The 14,098-nt window shown below is 37.4% G+C and overlaps 1 pseudogene; it reads right to left on the bottom strand.

The window, feature by feature from the left end:
- Positions 1 to 3,384: 3,384 nt before the first annotated feature.
- The window catches only part of LOC132321902 (brefeldin A-inhibited guanine nucleotide-exchange protein 2-like), a 36,858-nt pseudogene continuing 26,144 nt past the window's right edge, over positions 3,385 to 14,098 (bottom strand).

Here is a 14,098-nt window from a genome sequence, read left to right as displayed (position 1 = left end):
GACTCCCCCCGGCGGTAGCGCCAGCAACGGCGGCTCCGAGCGCTCCGGCTGCGCTTCACATTCAAACCGCGGTGCGAGGGCGCGGCGGCGGCACCGTGACCGCATCACGCAGGGCGGTGACACCGTTCGGCCGCCAGGCCAATCAGCGGCCTCTCCTTGCCCGACGCGCTCCGCTGCGAGCCAATCCTTGCCGCGCTTCCCAGGGGGGGCGGCCGACCAATGGCTCGGCACTTCCCACAACGCCCTGGGGCGCCTCTCGGAGCCGCTGGGGCGCCGCGGAACCGGCTCGGGCCTGAGGGGACTCGGGCTCTGCGGCCCCGGCTGCCCGCGGGGAGGGTGCGCGGCTCCTGAGGGACACGGCGGGCGGAAGCCGGGCCGCGGGTGCGAGGAGGCGGCCCTGGGCCCGGCGGGACGGGGCTGGGCATGGGCTGCGGAGCCCAGAAAGCAGGGGCGGCCGAAGAGCAGGAGCCCCTTTTATTAATTAAGGGGACGTTCCCACGGAGGAAAAGAGCAGGCAGAAGGAGCGAGGAAGGGGCGGAGTGGTGCATTAATAAAAAAAGAAAGCCTAGCAAAACCAAGTAAAGGCCCCATAATCATCATCAGTGATAGAATAGAGCAGGCTGGAGGTTCACAAGCCTTCTAATAAACTAGATGAAAAAAACTACACAACACTTCTTAAAACTTTATTGATTTACCACTTGATTAAAGCATGGAATATTATAACAGTATTATACATTATATCTTCATGTAGAAAACTTTACATAGTTTTTCATATTATATAATTTTGGTATTCTCTCAAAAATGTATACATCCATTGGGCAAGGAATGCTCTTTTAAATTACTGATATTAAATGCACTTCATATGGAGATACTAAAAAAACTTAGGCATTTTAAATATATGGAAACGTACATTTTACACAAAAATAACATTAAAGGTGCTGAACAAACTGAATTTACATATTAAAGGGAGCTGCACTTGTGACAAAAAAAAAACCTTAGTAACTTAGTCTGAAGTACAACTATTTTTAATCTTTCTCATTCTGAATAGTAAGACGGAGCTAAAATTTGGGGGGTATTTGCTTGTATTAGGGGACATCGTTTTAGATTGTTCTGTTTACAGTTTAGAAAGTGAGATATGAGACATGGATAACAAACCACTGTAAAAATAATATTTTCTTGTACTGTAAGACACAATAGAATCCACATGAAAGGGAATTTTTAGGGTTTTCCTCATTAGCATCCTCCCCCTGCCTACCTATTTCCTAGAGGGTTCCAAAATAACAAGTAGTACCAAATATCATGCAGTCTCCATACTTACACCATTACAGGTAAATCAGTTTATAGTTTAATTTGTTGCCTAACACTACTTTAAAAGTCTAAGAGGTTACTTTTTATTACTCCATGTATTGCACAGATGTCTCGATCTCGACCAGGATATGCTGGCACAGAACCTTGTTCTCATCCATAGTTCCACTAAAGCCAATAAAACCACCAGAGGCAGATAAAAGTCTGTGTCAGCAGAGTCAGAACAAGATCGGAACCAGCAGTGACTACTGCGGGAGTTTTGGCTCAGCATTTTTAGCTTCGTTAAGATGTCTATGGGTTATGATCTTTCTGACTGTATAAGGGAAACCAAAACAGCTGATGTGAATACAACCATTTCAGGTATTACACTTAACATACTATTCTTACTGCTTTAACATGTACAACCAATTCCAGAAAATTGACAGGATTAAGGCTGTTATAATCCAATTGCATTCCAGTCCCCTTTCTCCTTCAAGCACTACAGTCTAGGATGTTTTGACGTCACATACCTAATTTCAGCAGTTTATAAATGTATAAATACAATAAAAGCTTTAGTTAAGTAAAAGAACAGTCTCTCAGAACTAAGGCTGAAGGAAAGAACTGATTGAAGGCCCTTATTCTATATGCAGACAGTACAAATGTTGCGCATTACAGTAAAGAAAGCCCACAATGCAACTGTAAAGTAATTTAAGATCTGAAAATTAAGAGACTTGTTTCAAGACATGAGTTGTAAGGCTTTCAAAACTGTAAAATACAGAAGAAGCATGCAACATTAAAAAGTTTGTGTTTTGACTGGAGATAAGGGTATACATTCAATGAGGCAGTGACACATTCAAAAATCTGAAAAAAAAAGTTTCAAATATTTTCTTTAGCACTATCTAGAACCTGAAGAAAAGGAATAGCCTATTCTTACAGATTTAAATAGAATTAAAATAAATACTTCATTTTTACTGTAACTGATGAAGTGACATTACCAAGGAATGAGCAACTATACTAAATGCAACACAAAAGGACATTTTAAATGCAGCAAGTATCAGCATTGCTTATTTTTCAGTCTTTTCTTATTGTAAAATATAGCCATATATTCCTTTCTACTAAATATTAGTGTATAGATTTAATCTAATGGGCATTTAAAGAGCCACAACCAGCATTTATTTTTCTTTGGTTAAAAATAAAAAGTAAAAATAAAAAAGTCAAAGCCTTACCACTACTATTGACTGCAAAACCATTCCCAAACAATGCTCATGTAGAACAAGCCGATATACTGAAAAGCACCATATGAACCCTTTGGAAATAGCTCACAAGAAAAAGAAAGAATCCCAACAGCTCTGAGAGTGGAATATCCCAAGACAACCTCAACTACAGCCACCCTACCAGGAAACTCAACTTAAAAAGCAAAATAAACAGGTTAAACACTTAATACCATTCAAGTAGGTTGTTGGTTTGGTGCTTTTTTTTTTTTTTAATACTGTTGTATTTTAGGTTTGGCTAATATGGATAGCACAGCAGTTAATACAACACCTTTGTTTACATTATTTTAGGAAGTGGAACCTCTCCTCCCATCCTGCCACACTCTTCCAGTTTAGAGAAGTCTTAAAGCTTGAAATTAAAATTAGTTCAAAGGACAGACCTCAGTCCTGCAGTACTTCAGCTGTAAACTGGTATTCTATCATGGAAACAGCTGTCTTTGAAACGCATCAGTTTTGTGAAAGAAAGAAAAAGCTCTAGGGCAAGCAAAGCTGCAGTGTTAAGTCACATTTGCTTCACAGATACCTTCAAAGCACAGAAATGTATTGGTAACTGTTACAGGACATGAATGAACTTAAGTTCAATTTTCTTTTAGATCACAATAGGAACTAATAGTTGGGAACAAAAATCATTTGCACACAAAGACAAATCAGAAGTTGCAGATCTGCAGTAAAAAGAGACAGAACCTGGTATATATTAAGGACAAGAGTTCTTGCTGAACAGACACAATTACTACTAAATACATTATAGTCAAGGGTAAAAAAAGGTGGTTTTATTTGTTGTGAACCTTGCTTTTAACATTACTCTATATGCTCTGTCCATGATCTGGCAATGTATGAAAGTAAATGGAAAGTTTAAAAGTCTTTCTTTTTTTTTTTTAAATGCCTTTAACTCAAGACTAACAAGCTAAATAGAGTAACAGCTATTGCGTGCTCCTGATGTAAAACCTAAAACCTTCCATAAAACCAAAAATAAGTCTCAGAAGATGAAGCACTGGTATTAAAAAAGGCTTTAAAATTTACTTGCTAAACAGGAGGAAAACCCTTTCCCCAAATATTCCGCAGGCTGTCCACTTCAAAAACCATAACACGCTGCCTGGCTTAGTCATGTACACACAAAGAAAAACCCAGAATGATCTTAGGTGGTCATTAGCCACTGCAGTATAGTTTATTATGAACACATGTGCTAACATCACAAGGCTATACAACTATATTCATTATTCCCAAGGGGCATAACTTCTATGGAGGAATCCAGCTGATTTATCAGATTTAGCTGGGATGCAAGACTGAACAATTGATCAAAGGCTAGAAGAGAGACTTGATCATAAGGATGACTAGCATTGAAACAAAGAGACTTTACATCTACTGTATTAACTCTGTAAGCAATAATTTAAATAAAACTGCTGATAGTTTTGTAGGATGGACAGAACAGGATTTTTTTTCCTCCTCCCCAAATGCCATTGTGGTAAGAGTAACTTGCTGCTGTGTTGATACACCAGGGTCCCATTTTTTCCCATCCAATTTAATCCATCTCTGGAACATAGCTTTATGTACAAGCAGGAGTAACCAACCCTACTTAGGGCTACCACGAAGGCAAGTTCATCCCAGTTGTCCGTATCTGCTCCTCTGTTAGGCAGATTTTGAACACAACACCTATACGCAGGAAGAACTTCCGTAGCACAGCTCGAAGCTCAGGAATCAGGTCAAATTGCATTATTTCACACAAATATGGATAATATGTTGAAGCATGTGCCCTAAACTATCAAAGATACAAAAAGAGAATGTTATTCTCTATTACTACAGGAAAGTGCAGAGTTTTTCACATTCATGAGTACACCAACTTGTTAAAACACAAGGTCTCACCTGATCAAAGGCCCCCTTGGATGGCCAAAGGGCCATCAAGCCCAGTGTCTGTTTTCCACAGCAGCCTTAGCAGATGCTCTCAGGAAACCGTACACAGAGCATGCATTTGGCATTACTTCTCTAAAATAGAGTCAGACTATTTTGTGGCTCAGGGATTTCTCAGGCTAGAGGTGGGTATTGGGGCTACCTGTAGAAACACCCGCCTCTAATGTGAATTTGTCCAGTTGCTTCTCCAGTCTCTTTAAAATATCATCCACAATACATAACAAAGCCTTCCACAGCTGAACCAGTGTGTGAAGAAGTACCTCCATTATATGTCTGTTGGGGTTTTCTTCCCCTCCAGTGACTTGCCATCTCCAAAACTCTCATTCACCATCTCTTCCAGTATAAGAATTATCAGTCCTTTCCCTATGTTCATGCTAATAATGACTTTATGCACCCCTCCTTTTTATTTCTTTTCTGGATAAAAGATAACTGAGTAAAAGTCTAACCTACATACAGTTCCATGTATGGGAGCCAGTCTATATCCCTTATCCCTGTTACACTCTCTCAACCCTTTTGCAGCTCCATTACACCCCTTTCGATATGGGGGATCAGAACTGCAAACAGTATTCAAGATGCAAATCTGACACGAATTTACACAACAAGAAACATGTTTTGCTCTCTCTTCCTTTCCTAATAATGCTCAGTATTAGAGGGAACACTTTCACCACAGAACTTTTTTATTATAAAAGATATTGGGATTGTGTACTAAGGAATGGCCAAGTCACCATTTTATCTACAAAGAGTTAAGACTATTCTCACAACACCATAACCCCAGGGACATCACTGAATTGCTGCTACATGGAGAAGCCAAGCCACCACTACTACCAATTTCTTAAAATGTTGGTAAATTGCAATAAAACATCCCAAACTACACAAGAGTGAAGTGAAATTACACACTTTGCAATACAGAAAAAAACCAAACATATACCAGGAAAAAAAATAATACAGTCCTAAACAAGATGAAGCTCAACAGTACTGGAAAGCTTAAAAAAAAGTAAGCAAATTCCAGAAGTTTCTCTGCATGTTCTGATGTAGTGAATATTTGCATTCACCTTTTCCTCTAAAGGGCCGAGATCCTGAGAATTATTTTTTGCCACTCTCAAGGAACCAGAATTCCAATTTTACAGTGGTGAAATTTACCTCTACCATTCTTGTGCAGCTATAATACAGTACAAGCCCATGCTTTATTGCACACTCATTGTGCTTTTATATGAAAGCTCTGCAGCAATTCTATCAGTATTTCTATAGAACTGTGAATTTCATGGATGCAGTCTGATTTTTTACAGTGTGGAATACTTGCAAAAAATGGAGCTGTAATGATTACTGTATTTCAAGCAGAGTACGTGCTATGTGAGTAAGTGAGCCACCTTGCAATACGGATGATAATAAAGACTGAATCCAACAGAAGCAGAAATGAAAAAATACCTGAAAGCAAAGGGACATAACTTCCAGCCTATTCTTACCTTTTCATCACTGATTTTTAGTGTTTTTGTTAAAAGCAAGAGCAGGAGATTAGTCCAAGCTTCTCTGTGGCTTTCTGAGTTCACAGTAATAAAATATGCCAGGGCTTCACTGCATACACTAAAGAGATGACACAGTTCAGACAAATCATAAAGAAAACCCACAAAATATTTTTATAACATGCACTATTTGTCCTCTCATAGTGTATTTTGTTTTCAAGTAAGATGCATTTCCACGGGAAAGTTTTCAATCACATGCAACAACTTTAATTACACAAATTGGTCTCAATGATTTTTCTGTTACAGTAGTAGTTATTACAGATAACTGAACTGAAATAGTTTTCATGTTGTCAACAAAGAACCATGGAGTCAGAAGGGGAAGAGTCTAATTTTCCTCATAAGCATTCTGTAATTCAAGCGTTGTCACCTTCAACCTGCAAACATAATTTCCTGATCCTTATATTGGGACAGTTTAGGCAACAGCAACATGAAAGAGTTCTCCCTCCAAATCTAGACAGCTTTAATAAAGATCTGCAGAGCTCAGCACCACGGATTGAAGAGGGATTACAATTGTATTAATAAATTTTTGGTCCTTGCTGTACACTGTCAACACATGGTACAAACTGTACTACTTACTAGGGCTCTTTTGGGGACGCTATTTTAATTAAAGAAGGAATAGAACCTCCTCTCTTATACACTAAAAAGATTAGTATGTCTATAGATGCTGATAAATCAGAATGCTACTGAAATCCACTGCATTAGTGCCAACAGCAAGTTTAAGAGTTATTTACATTTAATTAGAGATCAATACTCTGAACTTTTATGTACCAACAACTCACTTTTCAAATAAGGGGAACACAATACCTTTTTGTATTTATTTAGCATGATTATCTCTGTTTATTTAAGTTCCAGGTATACAGCAGCTTATACTGCGCTTTGTTTAGATCCTATTGTACCTCTGAATATCATTATGTACTCAGATATGAAAAGTATTCATGCGCCACCACTTTTGTAAAGAAAAGATTATGTCAGGCAAGAAGGTGCTTCATTTATTCCAAGTAGATTGCTTCCTTGTTGCTAAATTAACTTTTAACATGCTTCCTTGTTGCTAAATTAACTTTTAATAAAGAGTGGTATGTATATATATGTGTATCTTCATATAATTTGCGTGCTTTGCTCAGCAACTTAAAACAGAACATTTGTATCCAGGGATGTACCATACTGTCTGAAAACAGAACATACCAGAACCAAGCTGATACTCTTACCTAAGCAGTCGTTGTTGTATAGCATCCCAGGAGTCTCGGCGGTTTTCATCCACATACATTCGAAAGAGTATTCTCAAGCAACAAGCCAAGCTACTGGTCTCTTGTTTTAAGAGACTGGGTTTTGATTTACCCTTGAACCCTAGAAATAAGTTACACATAGGGAGAAAGGGAACATTCACGTTTGAGGTTACTAGCCAAGAGGTAAAGTTTATCAACAATACCTCCACTAGTGAACAGCAATGATTTCTTGTCCAGATAGTATTTCCTCCTCCTTGATTTTGATTGAGACCTAATCTATTCATAAAGATATTTAACTACAGTAGTACCAACTGTGTAGCTCTACTTTAATCAAAAAAGCAGATATTTTAGCAAAGAGAATTATTCAAGTCATCAGGAAGGAGACAAGTAATAAAAGCATGCAACACTGTCAGATTAACTGTAGAGATTATTGCAATGGTATACTTTTGTATCTCAATAGCTAAAGCTATAAACAGAGCTCACTATTTTTACCAAACTAAAAATAAAAGCCTCACCTGCTCTCCATAACACAGTTCGCTGTTCATAATTTGAATTAAAGGCTTTTGAAAATGAATGAGACTCTTGCAGACAATCTAGTAACTTAAAGAGGTGATGTGAAGACATATATTTATACATTCCTTGGTCTTCTGTGTCAATGTGGATATCTGCATCCAATGCATCTCGCTAAAGGAGGAGAGAGAGGGAGAGTGTCGGTAACATACTCTTTTTAGATATGCTTAAGAAACTTTGAAACTTCACAGACCATATACCACTAACTCTAGATTCCATTTCTAGGTGCAAGTGAAATATTAGTGCAGTACAACACAGTAGAATGGTCCTGTCAAATATCAGAGTTGCAGTCTTTTCAGTAGGATAATTTAAAAGAGAGAAGTTATGATCTCTCCTAGTTATCGATAAGAAAAAAAAATAATCAAGAACAAGGGAAGAACCTCCCTTATCAATGCATAAAAAAAGTCATAGCAATACAATATAGAACATTTCCTCTCTCCTAGGAGTTGAATAGGTCTGCTGAATTCTGGAAAAACATCAAAATGAACCACAAAAATACTGCAAGTTTAAATGTTGCATAGTGTAGAAACTCCTCATTTTCGGCTAATGTCAAGTTTCATTAAAATTGGTCCATATTTTTAGCTAATTTCACTACGAATTTAACTACACCATCCCCCAAACACTACCTGAATACACTAGCCCAAACTTCTAGCCTACGGCTTTATTAACATAGCTAAGCAAGAGCTATCTTGCACTATTCCCTAGAATCAGGATTTTCAGGGACAAGGACCTCTCTGAGGCGGGTAATGAGTTAAATCTTGACCATTAACCTTGCTAAAGTTCAACTTCTGCATCTCCTCCTGTGTAAACACCAGAGGCTGAGCAAAGCCTCAACTGTGGCTAAATGAAGACACTCAGGCTAAACAGGACAGAATGCTCTCCCCGAAACAAACAAAGAAAAAACATTCTTGATGAGTATGTATTCATTATAAAACCAATGATAATATATTATATTGATAATAAAAATAATGAAAGAATTAAAAAAAATAATCACAGCTTAAGAGTAATAACACACACATTCAGGGTAGTGCTGAGAGTTAGAAAAAGGAAGAGACTATATACACTCTATTTTGTAAATGCATGTGAGAGCATTCACTAGTCTTTATACTTTACTGCCACAACAAGGTTATAAATAAGTCTGATGGTACCTGAGCTGCAGCCATGTGCTCAGCATCTTCCTTCTTGCTTGTTGCTGGATAGAACACTATATTATCAATGGTCTGTATCAATTCCAGCTGTACCACACATTTTATAAGGAGCCCAGCAAATAGTTTCTGGTCTGATGAGATGGAGTAACACAAGTTTCAGAAACAACTTAGGACAATTCATTTACAACAGGCTAGCAAAACACTACATGACCACTAGCATTTTGATATTTAGTGATGCTGTGAATTATCTTATAAAGAGAAAATTTCTCTGCATGGCATAAAGACAGGTTGTAAAGATGTACTCCAAGTTTAAGTGCCAAAAAAACTTTCTCTGCAGGACTGCAGAAGTGGACTAAGAGAGGCTGTAAAAGTTCATTTAATAAACTTGCATGTTTTCCTTACTTGTATAAGGAACACCTTTCCAGCTCTCATCTGTTGGATTTGAAAACTGACTTTGTCCTCTTTCTGAAGCATTTTTATCCATGCTGCTTAAAGACTGGTGATCTAGGTCTAAATCCTAGAAAAGAAGGCAGAACAATTCTAGTAATCCAAAATACTAACTACCAACCAGCTATCAGTTTTCAGATGACTTCACTAATCTTAGATTCAAAGGTATCCCGCGTCCATTCTTTATATCTTATTTTACAATGACACCAAATACAAGCTAATGTCAATTCCACTATTTGTTGGTCGAGTGTACTTACTACAATAAAATATTCCGAAAGCTGACCTAACACACAACCCTTCAAGTTAGTTTGCTGCACTGAATTAACTCTTACCAAGTGTTTTTCAGCTGAATCTTCCTCCATTCCTGCAGGCCTCCATGTCAGCAAGCTTCACAAAGTAAACAAACAAATGGTAAATATTGTTGCTCTGGTATCAGGTGTTACTATGAGAATTAAATTTATGAACTTACACATGAGGAATAGTAGTTTTGAAGATTTCTAGCATGCAATTGCGTGTCTGGCCCCAGACTTCAGGGCTGAATTTCTGTCCGTTTAGTATTACCAGGTTTTCTAAGCAGTTTGTACCTGATCGAGCCAGCTGCTCATTATCTATGAAAGAAACGTTTCATATTTATCAACTTGTACAATATCAATGAAAAATTAAGCATTCTGTATTACTGCTCCATTGAACGTTTTTACCAATATTGTGAAATGCATGGTATCTTAGCTCAAAGCCTACTTAAAGTATATTACAATATCAAGCTTAGGAACCTGCTGAACAAAAAAGTGTTTAAAAATAGACTTAACGAGATTGAAATCGAAACAGGGAAGACAAAGGACAGGAGAGAAGCAGAAAGGAAGCATACAGTGAAACAAAGGAAGGAAAAGCACCAGTTAGAAACTTAGTTCTTGCAAGGCAGTCCCCCCACATTCCATGCTAACAATATGCACGATTTCTTTTGGTCTCCAACTCTTATGCCTGAGAACACATTCTTTAGAAAGTTGTATCTGAAAGTACTGGGAGGGGTGGGGAGCAGGGAGAGAGACAAAAATCAGAATGCAGAGAGAGATATATATGTGTGTGTGTGTGTGTATATGATTTTTTTTTATATTTGTGTCTGTGTGTAAATAAATGAGGTATTTTATCCATGCAGCCAAATGGAGAAAGGTTGTTGGCAGAAGATTAACACAACTCTTTAAAAGCTTTTGCTCTGTCACAATAGCACAATAAACACATTATAAACACATTAACAGAAGAGCTGCCTAACTGATAAAATAGAATGATGCTCGAATATTTAAGATACTGCATCCATCTATTACATAACATACTGTCCTAATGGTACTTTTTATTCTTCCAAAACTCAGTTAGCTTTCCTTCTTAAGTAATGAGCATTTAAAAAATACATTAATCAAAAGATACAAGTAAATAAGCTACCTTGTTTTACACACCAGTGTAACTGTGCAAGTATGTCAGGAAGAAGGATCTCATTTAAAGCTTCATAAAATTGCGTAAATACATCACAGATTGCATAAAGTGCATGGTTGCATGTAGTGGTCATCCATTCGGATTTCTATGAGAAAAAAATGAAAAGTCTTTGGTTTTATGTGGGGGGTTCTATGATGATAGCATTTGGCTTATGCATGGCTAGTCAACAAAGGACGTGGCCTCTGAGAGGAATAGAATTTAGATAAAACTAAAAAGCCTCACTACTGCAGATGTCAGAAGCATTTAGTTGGCCACATGAATACTGTTCAGAAAACTATACATTTTCACAATGAAGTGTGAATATTCTCCTTGAAAATATTCAGACGGAACAGACAGATAGGTCACTGGATACTATGACAGATTTCATACATACCACAGAATACAACAACGTACCCTTATATTTGGGGCAGTATGGGGTGGAAATACACTGACAAGACAAACAATACAAACTGCTGCCTTGATTGTTTAAGTTCTTAAAAAATAACTCTAATGTTTGCTTGATTTTTGTTTTTACCTCTGTTTGTTGTTCAGGGAGTTTCATATTATCAAAAATTCGAAACACAATTCTGAACAGATCTTGCCACCAGTGCTTTTCAAAGGTATGGCCGTAACTCTTCATTATTTCAAACATCACTGTTAAGCCTCTATAAACAAGCCCAAACAAATAAAGGAAGAGATGTTAAAATGCATATCTGTGATCTCTTCACTAACTGAATAAAGAAAAGATTTGTTACCTCGTTCGAACATCTAATTTGCAACGATTGATGATACAAGAAAGTTCAAATAAAATGGGAAACCATCCTCTGACCCATACTCTGTCCCCAGGAGCAACATTCATGTCATCACTCGTGTATTCTCTTAATACCTTGGAGATGGGCAGGAAGAAAAAACATTAAAAAAAAAGAATATCTCAAAAATCTTTAATTCTGACAGATTTAGATACTACTAGTGGCACAGGCAGACTTGAAAAGTTAGCTTAGTTTCTACCATAACACTCAAATCCTGTAAAATATAATTATAAACCTGAGACATCTGTTTGTGAAAAGACTGGAAAAAAATATGGAAAATAAATACTTAAATCCGTTTTACTTAAGTCCTGCTAACAGCTTTACAAGTTGCAGAGGTTTGGACTTTAGGAAGCAAGTTTAACAGTGACAGGCAACAATTATATAAATATAGGTAATAAGGAAATCTAAGTTGGGTATAAACCAGTTCTACACTTTCCCAGTGTACTGGATACAGCGTGCACATCTTGCAGTGGTAACATGCAGCTGCAATCTAACTCCAGGCTCTTTTCACCAAAGTGATTATTACATTAAGTATTCACACAATAGACTGATGTAAAGAAATACGCATGTTTGTAACCAATTTAACTAGATATAATTAGGGTGACAGAAGTATTGTTTTCCAGGTCATCCTAACACTATAAAAAGAGACGGGCTATTTCATGCCATTATTTCCAATTTGGACTGATGAGACTTAAAATTTTTTAATTAGTCCTAGTTTACTGCTTACATAATACCAAAAGGACTCCTAATTCTGAATAAGCTTTTCATACAAACACTTGCTGCTGGGAGACTGAAGTTTGAGTCTGAAAGCTCTTTCTTAGTTACAAGATTAGTCTCAGTTTAACAGTAGAAGATAGTAGAAGAATACACAAGGGTAAAAATTAAAAGAAAATACCTGTGGTCTCTCTGAAACATATTTTGCACAATACCGAATAAGTCTAATAGCTTCCATGCTGGTGTCCGGAAATGCAACATTACAGGCAAACTCAGAAAGACATTTTACTGCATCCTGAAATGAGTCAATTGCTGCTGGAAAATGCTGCTGGAAAATATTTGCTGTGAAGAGCAAACAAATACACCTCTTAAAATTTACTGATATTGAAATCCATAGATAAACTAGCATTGATCTACAATGTCAGCCATGGTATACCACTACCAAATGGAAAAACATGAAAGGACCAGATCTTCTGGTTCTCCATCTTCCCTTGCATTCTTCCCCATCCCACCCCATCACCCAAATTTGTCAGCATCACATTTTCTCAGGTTGGATAATTACCAATTTTATAACCTAGGATTATTTCATGGCTTCTTATATGGTTCCGTTTTCTCCCACAGCATATGCAAGCCAAAGCTCTTAAAATATTTTGAGAAATAACAGAAGTAGAGCTTAGTGTTACCTTCCCTGCTGCATATGAAGTTACCTAAATTTACCTAAATTATCTTAAGCCTGTAATTATACATATTCTGTAGCAAGAGAGGAAAAAGCAGTTAGATTTCAGACTGAAGGGACAGACTAAATACAAAACAAATCCAACACGTACAAGCTTTTGAACAAACTACAACTCCCAAGACCTATGCCATTCAAGTTAGCAAAAAAAGTTTTGTTACTATTTGCATTTGTTAAAACTGTCCATAGTTTTGCTTCCCCCATGCTACTTAATGGAAAGAGTGCAGTTTCAGGACATTTAAGAATATTGAAGGTCCATTTCAAGACTATTTGAGTTGGTTGTCTTCCTTTGAAAGTGCCAGCAGTATGTTGTTCAAATATACTTTTAGAGCAGGCAGGCTGTATGAACTAAACTCTACAAGCAGTCACATATCAGTATCACAAGCCTTATGATCCTCACTATACGATACTGAATCAGCATGGAAGTTTGTAAAATGTGTTCCTTAATCCAAAACAACTTATTGTGACAGATGGAGCAACGTACAAACTTATTGAATCTATTCCAAACTTGAGGATTTCTACAGCAGGATATCTATATCTAGTTTTTCCTGTCCATAGCAATCAGGAGACTTAACGGTAAGACCTAGCTGCAGAGTTTAAACAGTCTGGCTGCAAGATCTTGTGTTTATTTACCTGGAAATACAAAAGTCTTATTCAGATGGGCCTTTTCAAGACAATCACAGCAGCTAAGATAATTTGGGTACTCACATCTGTTGAGCATTACTTACTAACTGTGTGTGCTGTAGTTTGAAAGGCCAGCTCCACAATATTCCCATCATGCTCTGACGCTGCTTGATGAAAGACTGCAAAGATATTCTTCCAGCCTGAACGAATATTACCAGCCTGAGAGTTCACCATCTGAGCAATACAGCGTATTACCATGTCCCGAATAGTTGGAGATCTTAAAAAAAAAAAAAAAAATCACCAGTGGCACAATTTTACACTGGCATAAAGTAACTGTGCCACTTCCATGTACATGACAATCTAACCCACACCAAGTAACATCTTTA

Source organism: Gavia stellata, unplaced genomic scaffold (assembly GCF_030936135.1).
Source record: "Gavia stellata isolate bGavSte3 unplaced genomic scaffold, bGavSte3.hap2 HAP2_SCAFFOLD_83, whole genome shotgun sequence".
NCBI classification, from domain to species: domain Eukaryota; kingdom Metazoa; phylum Chordata; class Aves; order Gaviiformes; family Gaviidae; genus Gavia; species Gavia stellata.
The sequence above is the reverse complement of the archived record's forward strand: the minus strand, read 5'-3'. Positions and strand labels throughout refer to the sequence as shown.